Below are 10720 nucleotides of genomic sequence, written 5' to 3'. Positions count from 1 at the left end.
GAAACTATGTTTTTATACTGTGTATATGTTCCAGGAATCTTCTCATTCAGATGAAAGAAAATTGGAAAAATTAATTCCGAGGAATGGCCCTATGGGAACATTCATCACAGCTTATTTGACACTTCTGACTGAGGTCACGTGGCCTAAACTGTCACACATAACGTTTACTGGTAGCTTCTTGAAGTGCCGGAACGATGGTAGTACTTTCTGCAACCTCAGGCCATTACAGACGTGATGTATAAATTAAATAATTCCATTTTCCAGATTTATTGCATTTTTCATGAAGGGCGCACTAAAACTAACAACGCTTGGTAATTGGTTTTCGTCATTCCGCTTTTAACGTAACACGTTGGAGAAAGGTCATCTTGATACGAGGCATCCAAAGAATTTTATACCTGTGACGAGGCAATAGCGTAAATCATACGTTCGAGTATGTGGCCAGCAATATACGGAGGGGTACTGAATCATTGAAAGCAAAGGATGTCTTCCCCTCTTTATGGCGAAGAAATACCAAGGTCGAACTTCGGTTCGAAAGAGACTAAACCAGGAATCAGATTTATTGACTCTTGAAAAGGATGGAGATAAAATAGTCGATACGTTAGGAATCATAACATCAAATATCTATTGATTGTACCCTGTATTTTATTCTGTTATCGGCAAATACGTCCATTTACTCATACTATAACACTACATATAAAGTACGGTGATCAATACGAGTAATTACTGTTATATGCATCGGTTGAATACATTGTTACGAGTTGTTGTCCAAACTGAATCACACAGATTAAAGGGGAAATCGGTACATAACTAAATTGTAATGTCAGTGTATGACTATACGAGATCAATGAAATTAACAGAAGATAGCATTACGTTTGTGTCGAAAGTCTTGATACAGTGCAGTGTCTTGAATCAAGTATAGTATTGAATTGAAATCTAGCAGATTCTGTATTCACACACGTCGAAAAACATTCTAGTTGCCTTCTTATCTGTCATATTAATATGTAGGTTACAGAGAACCGTTGAGAAAGCTTCTCATCACAAAACCTTCCTAACTTTTAAACCTTATACACTCACGTATACGAGGGTGATACATCTGAAGGACTTTATAATTACAGAACAATTCCGTTCAGGATAGCTCCACTCCACATGTCGACTGTTGAAATGTTTTACAAGCATTTCAATATCTTTCACCCGCTAAAAATTGCTACAAACATATTTACAACAACTTTTACCGCAGCTAACACTACTGGCACCTAACAACATAATTTTAAAAGCTGTTTCAAACAAGACCAAATTGAGCATGTTTGTGCCTATATGCGTTTGAGACAATCGATTGCAGACTCATAATCAAGATAACAGTTTCAAATATTGCAAAAAAAAGGAAAAAAAATAAACATACGCGGCGCCAAGTATATACTACACAGGTATACCACATGTTATTTGTTTGCAGTCTCATCGTTTGTTATTATTGAAATTACTCTAAAATCTATGCTACTAAAATTGTGATGGTAGTTTCATTCATACAAAATAACTTCCTGTGAACATTATGTTCATTTTTCATGAGTTACCTGCCGGACTGAGGACTATATTGTTCGTGTATATGAGGACACTCCCAGATACACAATGATAGCATATAATCAAGAGTCTACGCGTGTAAAAAGATCATTTTTGATATTTAACTAAAGTAAGCCGACTCAAGTGAGTCGACAAACTTGTAATACGATATAGTTTGTCCAAAAAAAACCCCAAAACAGATACAAATGTTCAAACGTTCTTATGAATTTAAAGGTTAATAGATGTGATGTTTAATCGATACAATTAAAATAGTTGCCAAATATCACGTTGTAATGGTAGTATCGGTTTCCATGATGGCCTTTTTTTCGGCTGTATGTCTATCAATCATCGCTGAAAGCACTGAGCTCCTTTCACAATATTCCTCTGGCTTTTTTGTATGTGAGGCCTCTGGTATCATCGCCAATGTACTGCACATGAATTGTCAAAATATCACTTATGATTTGCTTTGATGGGGAGCCACTGACATGTTGCTGATCTGTTTTATGTTTTGTACATGTTCAAGCGGCATTAACACGTTGGAAAAAAGACATCATGGGGGATTATTTCGAGCAGGAATAAAAAGTGAGTCGTGATCTGATTCTGAAAATGGTTGCATCGAAGATACAGAAAACATTCTGCTTGTTGCAGATGTGGGTCGAGTTAAGTTTATTCATACTGAACATATAACTGAACAAGTGTAATCAGATTACTTTCGGTCAACAGAGATCATGGAATTACATTCCATTTATCCAACTCTCACACAAATAATTCAGTTAGTATCTGGTCTTTAATTTTAAATAACTAAAACTGACATGTTACTTGGCAACAAAGTGTCCTTTGGGAAATCGTTGTCATATGGTCACAATAGAAAATTTTGATATATACATATGAAACAAAGTAACGCACATCAATATATACATGAATATATTATGGTTTAATCATAATTTTAAAAAGTCATTAAACTTCATAAAGAACTGTGCAGATAAAGGGATTAAAATATTAGGGATATTTGTGGTGAAACTGGATTTATGTCAATAGAAACTTTACAAGAAATATATGGTATCAAATGTACTTTTTTAGATTAAAGATATTTACTAAGTGTATGACCTGACTCTTGGAAAAATACTCTTAACCACTGTCATTTAATACCAGTCAGGGATTTAAATATTAACCAATGCCCGATCTATCTAGAAAAAAACATCTAAAGGCTGCAGAACCTTTTATGATAAACGTATTTCCAATGATATACTCCCAAATATTTGTAATAAATGGCAGCAGTTATTTCCTGAAATAGACTTTGATTTGAAAACTATATTTACAGTGTACAGAAAAGGATTGCAAGACACAGAACTTATAGATTTTCAATATAGATTTCTGCAAGGTGTTATTTATACAAAAAGGGAATTGCTTAAAATGAAAAAGGTTGATAGCATTCTATGTTGTTTCTGCAATGATCTAAATGAGAGTGTTAATCATGTGTACTGAGAATGTCAGGAGACACAAACTCTTTGGAAAAACCAAGAAATTTGGCTTAAATTACTAAATCACATCATCATTGCACCAAAAAGACACATTTACGTATGGAGTATTAAGAATACTTATCCAAACAAAACTCTATTTATAAAAACTCTGAAAGAAATATTCTCTTTTTATTGACTTACATATGTGTATTAACATGACACTGACATAGTACCTGTACATCATCTATCTGTTTGTATCTATTCCATTTCAATGCACATATGTCCTCGTCACGATACGGCTGAAATATTGCCGATGTGACGTTAAATAATAACTCATTCACTCACTCACTCTATCTGTTTGTACATCACAATTGTACATATGACATTGTAATATTGGGAACCAATAATATATATATAACTATGTTTGTTTGTATGATCGTTGTGACTCTTCAGGCCCACTGATTTTAGATACATTCTGTATTTATCCTCCAAGTTGGGAGAGTACAAAGTACATGTTGCAAAAGGTCATATTTACATCACTGTCAGATCGTTACGTGGCACAATGTCTCTCAGAAAGCTGGCTCCACTGCTTAGTGCTGTGTGACTTCTCTGCACATCAGATGAATGTAAATTACAGCCACACTGGTAAATGTTCTCTGGTCTTCTTCATTCAGTCCATACTGATGCTTACATGACAGAAGACACAACACCATCTCAATGTCTGACAAGTTGTGGAACCATACAATTAAGTCCACAGGGCCAATATTGATAAGCTCACACCACAGCTGATCTCTCACAGAGAGTAAGTTATCACACTGCACGACAGCATGAACACACAGATCACTATATATCCGCCCTCACTTCTCACACAGGTACACAGTTTCTTTAATGTCTCTGATGCTGGAACATACCTGCACCAGGAACCTGGACGAGGTTCGGTACGGGTGATCTTCCCGAGACAATGTCCATGCTGGATGAACACACAGATCTCTGTGTATCTGTGCGAACCACTGGAGATCTGGATCAACTGTTCTCCTATCAGTCCAAGAGGATGAATGGCCCACCATACACTGATTTTAGATATACAGGTGCTGCGAACTAATGCCAGCACCACGTGCAATACGTGTAAACGTCATTTGGCAAACATCAAGTTCCAGTAAACTGTCCTAACAGCTTGATAAATTATCATGATCGATATCAGCTGTTTGGTTGGAAAACATCAGCGAACTAATGACGTTAAGGACAGTCAGGTTGACCACGAGTGATAACTCCTAGCGAGCATACTCCCCTTCTCAGAATCACAAGACTTCATCCGTTCATGTCAAGTGGCATGCTAAAACAGAGTAGCTTTCACACAAGCCCGACATCGACGGTGTATAGAACCAGACGAACTACCTTTGTACCAGACGTCCGTTGTTATCCCAAGAGCACAAAGCAGCACGACTACCCGGGGTTTCAAGCTCGACGTCACTGGATTTTGAGAATATGGGGAAAGTACCGTTTGATAGTGCCTCTCACATCTGTAAACTCGACCTTGTGACGATCTGACAAAATCTGAATGGACAATGGTACAGGGTTGTGGTACCACATTTCGATGTCAATCCTCAGAACAGAAGGCCAGTAATCGTGGACGTCAACGCTAGGTCACAACGTGCACGTGCCGTTGGTGATTTCTACCTTGGCCCGCTAAATCTCAATCCTGTAGAGCTCGGTTGGAACATGGTCGCAGAATACGCCAGAGAGATCCTCAAGTAAAAAATATTGATGCAGTTGAACATGTCACTCACGAAAAATAGGACAAAATACTTCAACGTCTGATACAGTCAATTAGGAGGTGGATCAGGGATGTTATTGCTGTTAGGTTACAGGTTACACAAGACATTGATATTGTGCTCGGCTATTTATACGATTTATAGGATTGTATTCCAATTGTATGAGTCAATTTTGCCATGCTTGCTTCTGTGAATAACTACAGTTTTTCGTTCTTTTTGTGGTTAGATTTGCCTTTTGAGTAGCCCCTGATGGTCAGTTTAGCCACATAGTAAGCTAATTGAGGTTTGGAAAAGTTGCTTTGCTACGTTTAATGGTACCATATTGAATATTATGAAATATATGCTGCGATACTTTGTTCCATGTTTTTAAACCATCAATATTAATCATTCAACAAAACTACAGGAAGTAGAACAACATGAAATCTTTTCTTGCCAGTATGCAAGTGCATATTCCAACCAGTGTGATTCCAGAACAAACTACACAATGTTAGATTACAATGGTCACATTCAGTCATCATACCGAAAACTGAGTCAAAATAGATTAAATCATGTACACGTGGTCACTGCAGCTGTTCAGTTGTTGTGGGAATGCAATACCCTCGGCAGTAAAGATGAGAACATGATTTTCCTTAACTAATATTCATAATACGTGTTTTGGATCGACTTCCAAACTGAAACACTAAGTTAACCCGGAAATCATTAAGAACAAGAATTGGGTATCAACACATCAAATAACATAGCAATGATATAAATGATTGATTATATTTTACAATAAAGCTAATCAAAACAATTATTTGCAAAGTAATTACAATGGTAGTACTCAGGAATGTGGCAGTAACATTCACTGACTGTACATTTACATTGGCAGTAATACAACAGAACGAGGGACAGGAATAAACCCAACGATAACAATGTTCATATTCTAGCTTCCCAAATATGACGAAGCGAACTTAAAAGCGAACTTCACGCAAACACCGGTTTATTATTTTTACAGACCTATCAACAGTTTCCGATCTTGTCTCAAAACCATCCTCTTCAAACGAACATTCGACTAAGCGCACATGAGCAGGACTCTGGATATGTAGCGCTATACAAATGTCTAATTTGATTGATTGATTGATGTCTTTGCCCAATTTAGGGTCTAAAGACCCTCACGAAATGATTCTAGATCTCACTTCTTTCAAAAGGATAAAAACATTGTATCTCCTCCACCACTTCTTACATAGTAATAAACTGATGACAACCAAATATTGCCAACACATTCTAACATGAAACTTCACTGAAAACCCCCTAAAGTCCATTGTAATACACTTACAATGAATGTTGTTATTTTGTAAACCCTACGGTATTAAGCACAGACAGTGATGCTTAAGTTGAAAACTTTTAATACAGTTTGAAACAAACATATACATGATATACATCCAGCCATAATCTCGCGCCACAGATCAACACAAAGTATAGTTATATGAACCTGTATAGCCATAAACATGTAATGAAATCTATGAACCTTAAGTGACAGAAGTAACAGACAAATCAGGAGTGATTTTTAGTTTCGCATTTTTAGTTTTGTATCACTGTGCTGTGCTTATAACTACTGGCAATAAATGACACTGCCATATAAGCATAGAGAAACCAAACAATGTAATTATGAAAAGAAAAACCCTTTGCAACAAGCAAGACAAGATACGTTTCTTCTACAGCTACTGAACTGGTCAACTTGACATAAGAAAGCTCTATTCTCGTGGGCTATCAGATCCTGGTTGTATCTCTATGTAATCTTCTTAATGCCCTAATAAAAAAACATAGGGCATATTGGAAATTTAACACTTCCTCAGTGTGGAATATGTTGCAAAAACAAGCAAACTTTTTTAGGGACATAAGGAAGATGACGCACTGTAAGTCCACAAGATCCCCAGCTATGCTGATCAGCTTTAGGTGCCTGTGGCTTATAACACGTGTGATAAAACAGATGTAAATGGTGTCGTTATACTGTTATAGGTGTTCGATTGATAACTGTGGTTTCAATCATAATGATGACATTAATGACGCATGTTCTCGTTGATACATGACTGAAATAATACCGATGCCACCATAACATGAAATTCACTCTCTTGATTCATATTAAAAGGCGATATGCTAAGGATAACAAAGCGGAAGTAATTACATAGGAAAAGGACGGATTGGAAGAAACAAGGACTATTTTAAGGAAGTGTGTACACCTGTCCTGGGAAGAGGCAACAATATTTAGAATTTAAAAAAAAAAAAATTAGTTTTGGAACTATAAATCCTCAACAATATTATCACCAAGAACCGACATTAGTTTCGGGGAAAATATCTAAAGCATTAATTACTGCTAAGACATGTCGATCAATACACGCGTCACCATCGATTTTGAATGATTGTATTAAAGGAATTTCACTTATTGGTTCACATATATATTCTGAACAATTAGTTATCAATAAACGTAATTACTTCTGTGAACAGATATGTATTTATTGATTATCGAGCTTTGTAGCACAAAAAACTGCCTGTCATCTGTTTTGAGAATGGACTGAGGTGGATGGTGAATCCGCCTTCACCAAATTCATGATCTTAATTACATAACTATCCATAAGTTTAAAACTACAATTGACACTTTCTACAGTTTGTTTTATGGCTAACAGTGACTGCTAACAGAGGCTATAGTAGCAAGCATCTACGTCGGGTTGGTTTGCTAAGATATGAACTCATATCGGTATAATGTGACTTTGAACACAACATAATTGTAATACGTAAGATCACTTGCACATTTCAAATTAACTCATAGTTTACTATTTCCTCCTCCTCATCTTAAGTTAAATCGAATATAGAATCAGTGTTGTTTTAATTATCAATTTAAATCTGAAACAAGGGATACTTTTTAAAGGTTTCCGGCGAACACAACATAATTGTAATACGTAAGATCACTTGCACATTTCAAATTAACTCATAGTTTACTATTTCCTCCTCCTCATCTTAAGTTAAATCGAATATAGAATCAGTGTTGTTTTAATTATCAATTTAAATCTGAAACAAGGGATACTTTTTAAAGGTTTCCATGAATGCTGGTTAAGAGTTGTAGGTCAATACATAGATCTATTCATCTTGGCCAATCGAGTATTTGAGTAAGCCAAAATTAACAACGTGCGTATTCTTGGCCTCAGAATATTTAAAAATGTTATATGGTTTATTCGTGGAGGTCATATTGACACATAAGGGAACACATGACGAATGGCATTTACTAATTTTTACTAATTATACAAATATCACCGTTCTAGTGATGTTTAGATAAACAATGGAATTGTCGTTCCATGGATGTAACGGGTGGCATCGGTGGACAGGATACGCTTCCCTTTTCGCGATCACTTGGTATCTCGAAGTCAAAATCGTAAATGGACTCGTCTTTTAGCAGAGCTGCCTTGTAACCATGGCAATTGTTCTGTCGGTTTATGTCAATCGTTCATACGAAGTCAACTTCAAGGGGGTAGTCTAATGTGTGTAGTACATCAATGCCTATTATTACAAATTCTAAAAGAATTTGTGGAATCACATCAGATCAAACGTGTATACGCGACATACACTGCAGAAGCTGTTCTTTGATATATGAGACAGATCTAGAACGTGGTATAACTTTAAAGTGTATAACTGAGCAAATTGAAAGCATGAAAAAACCAGTATCACTCTGTTCTGTGAAGCACGTTTATCATCTGTTCCTATTTGTGTCACTGCATCACACATGGCTTGGAGTGACAAAAAACCGATAAAAGGCATTTTCATATCCTAATCTCTCCAGTTCCTGAAGTTAACATAACCTTTGCTATAGACAGGGAACTCTCGTCGTGCACAGATTATGGAACGTCCGTTACATTGTTTTATATGGCTTTACTCAGGTTAACGTTTTGAGTGGCATTTAGAAGTTGGTTCGATGAACAACGAGTTCTATGGATATATAACTTCTTTAATATAATATGAGCGACGTTTCGGTGTAGCTACTAACACCGTTATCAAGCATGATTTGCCTCCTCGTTGTTTACTCAGGTTGAGAACTCTTCTACGGAAAATGACATTTCAAGACATTCTGCGTTAACAAAAACTGATACAAACATTACCATAAATGATATACAATATCAACTTCAGGTCCCCACCCTGGGATCAGGTAGCAGGCAAGTTCAAAATATATGATGGAAGCATAGTCTAGAACAATCTGACACCATATCCGCCATTAGCCAGGTCATGGGCACTCTTGGAAATACTCAGAACGGTAAACTATTTTAAACTGTAATCATAAATGAGAAAAAACAAACTTTTCATAATGAAAAAAAGAATTATCGGAAAAGAAATCTGTTGCCAGCTCTACATTATCATAAAGCATATAGAATGTTCAGTGTCAGAAAACAGACACTTGTAGACACGTCTTGTCTGTTGTCATTCTGTTTAGTAAAGCTTAAATAGCGTGGCGATTATTAACAAGTACAATAAGAAACAAAATGGAGGCGATGTCCAATCAGTGATTGACATTACACACAACGTCTCAGGCCGCCAGGGTACAATAACGGAGGCTGACGACATGACTGGAAGAAGAAGCATCGGCTACTGGGAACATGCTAAAACCCGGAAACCCAATATGGTTCGGCAGCGTGTGTTTTTGTTGCTGTACAATAAGAATAAGTTAACATTATGTAGTCAACATATATTATAGACTTGAGAAAACAACTGTAAAAAATGTTTTCGTTGATATATCAGTTTGTCTGTAACATAAGTATATCCGGGACCATGGTGTGTTCATTGAAAAGAACAACGAAATATGTTAATTACCATTGAATTAGTGCACATTGATTTTTGAAGCTAATTGTATCATGACGAACGTGGAAGCAATCCTGATTCCTAAAGGTGAAGTCATGTTTATGCAGGTGCTTGTGCATTTAATCTTGAAGACATTTCAGTAGGACGACAAGTGCAACAACAGCCTGTTATCCAGCTGATATAATTGTCGAAAGTACAGGCAATAAATGAAACATCAAAGTATTTAAATGTAACATTCACAGATGAAATCGTCGGGTATTACATTTAAAGAGCACTCGGATATGTAAAGATTTGGCTAATGTGCATGTTCTAACTGTACTCTGTTCACTAATCACCAATGTTTTCCTTGCCAATAACACTAAAAATGAATCCGTTGCTGATCTGAAACTTTGTGATCAGGGGCTACATTTCTCCGCGTGTTCCTTATCTGTAACATTTATCTACACCTCAACAGCATCAGATCGATAGTCACATGTTATGAAACATACATGCCATGGCTACAACCACAAAGCCATCTGCGTCAGTGCCTAATGGATCGCTATGTATCTTCAACGTTAGCATAACAACTTTATCACGTGTTGGCCCCAAAGTTACTGGCCGAATCTAGAGATATTGCTCGAGAAAACAACATTCCTGTCTGCAATTGACATGCTTTCCTAGAATGAAACTGCATTGGAATTGATGGCATCAGACATTTGTGCGATAGCAGAACAAAAATAAACGTGAATCATCTGGCTCATAACTCTGAACATTTCCAGATTAAAATGATATTGTCATCGAGCAATTCGTTACACGAATGAAATCAAGCATACTGTTACAATATTGAAGAATAGTCCCTTGTTCCAAGCATCGAGATCGAAGTATTCCTCTCCTCTAGGTTATGTTCCTCGGCTTAAGCATTAGATATGAAATAGCAAGAGAAATGGTACCTAGCTGTTCTGTGTTTAGAGTATTGTTTTCAATATCCTCGTGACATGATGACCAAAGACAAGTTTCAAAGTAGTTTCCACTGTGATGTCTGTAACAATGTGACGTTATGTAAGAAGCGGCGGAGCACATGACCGTCGAACATGGGGATGCGCTGCTTGAAGGCGATGTCGAAAAACTCTTAGT

Source organism: Haliotis rubra, unplaced genomic scaffold (genome assembly GCF_003918875.1).
Source record: "Haliotis rubra isolate DU_JTF1 unplaced genomic scaffold, ASM391887v1 Scf31, whole genome shotgun sequence".
Classification (NCBI taxonomy): Eukaryota; Metazoa; Mollusca; class Gastropoda; order Lepetellida; family Haliotidae; genus Haliotis; species Haliotis rubra.
The sequence above is the reverse complement of the archived record's forward strand: the minus strand, read 5'-3'. Positions refer to the sequence as shown.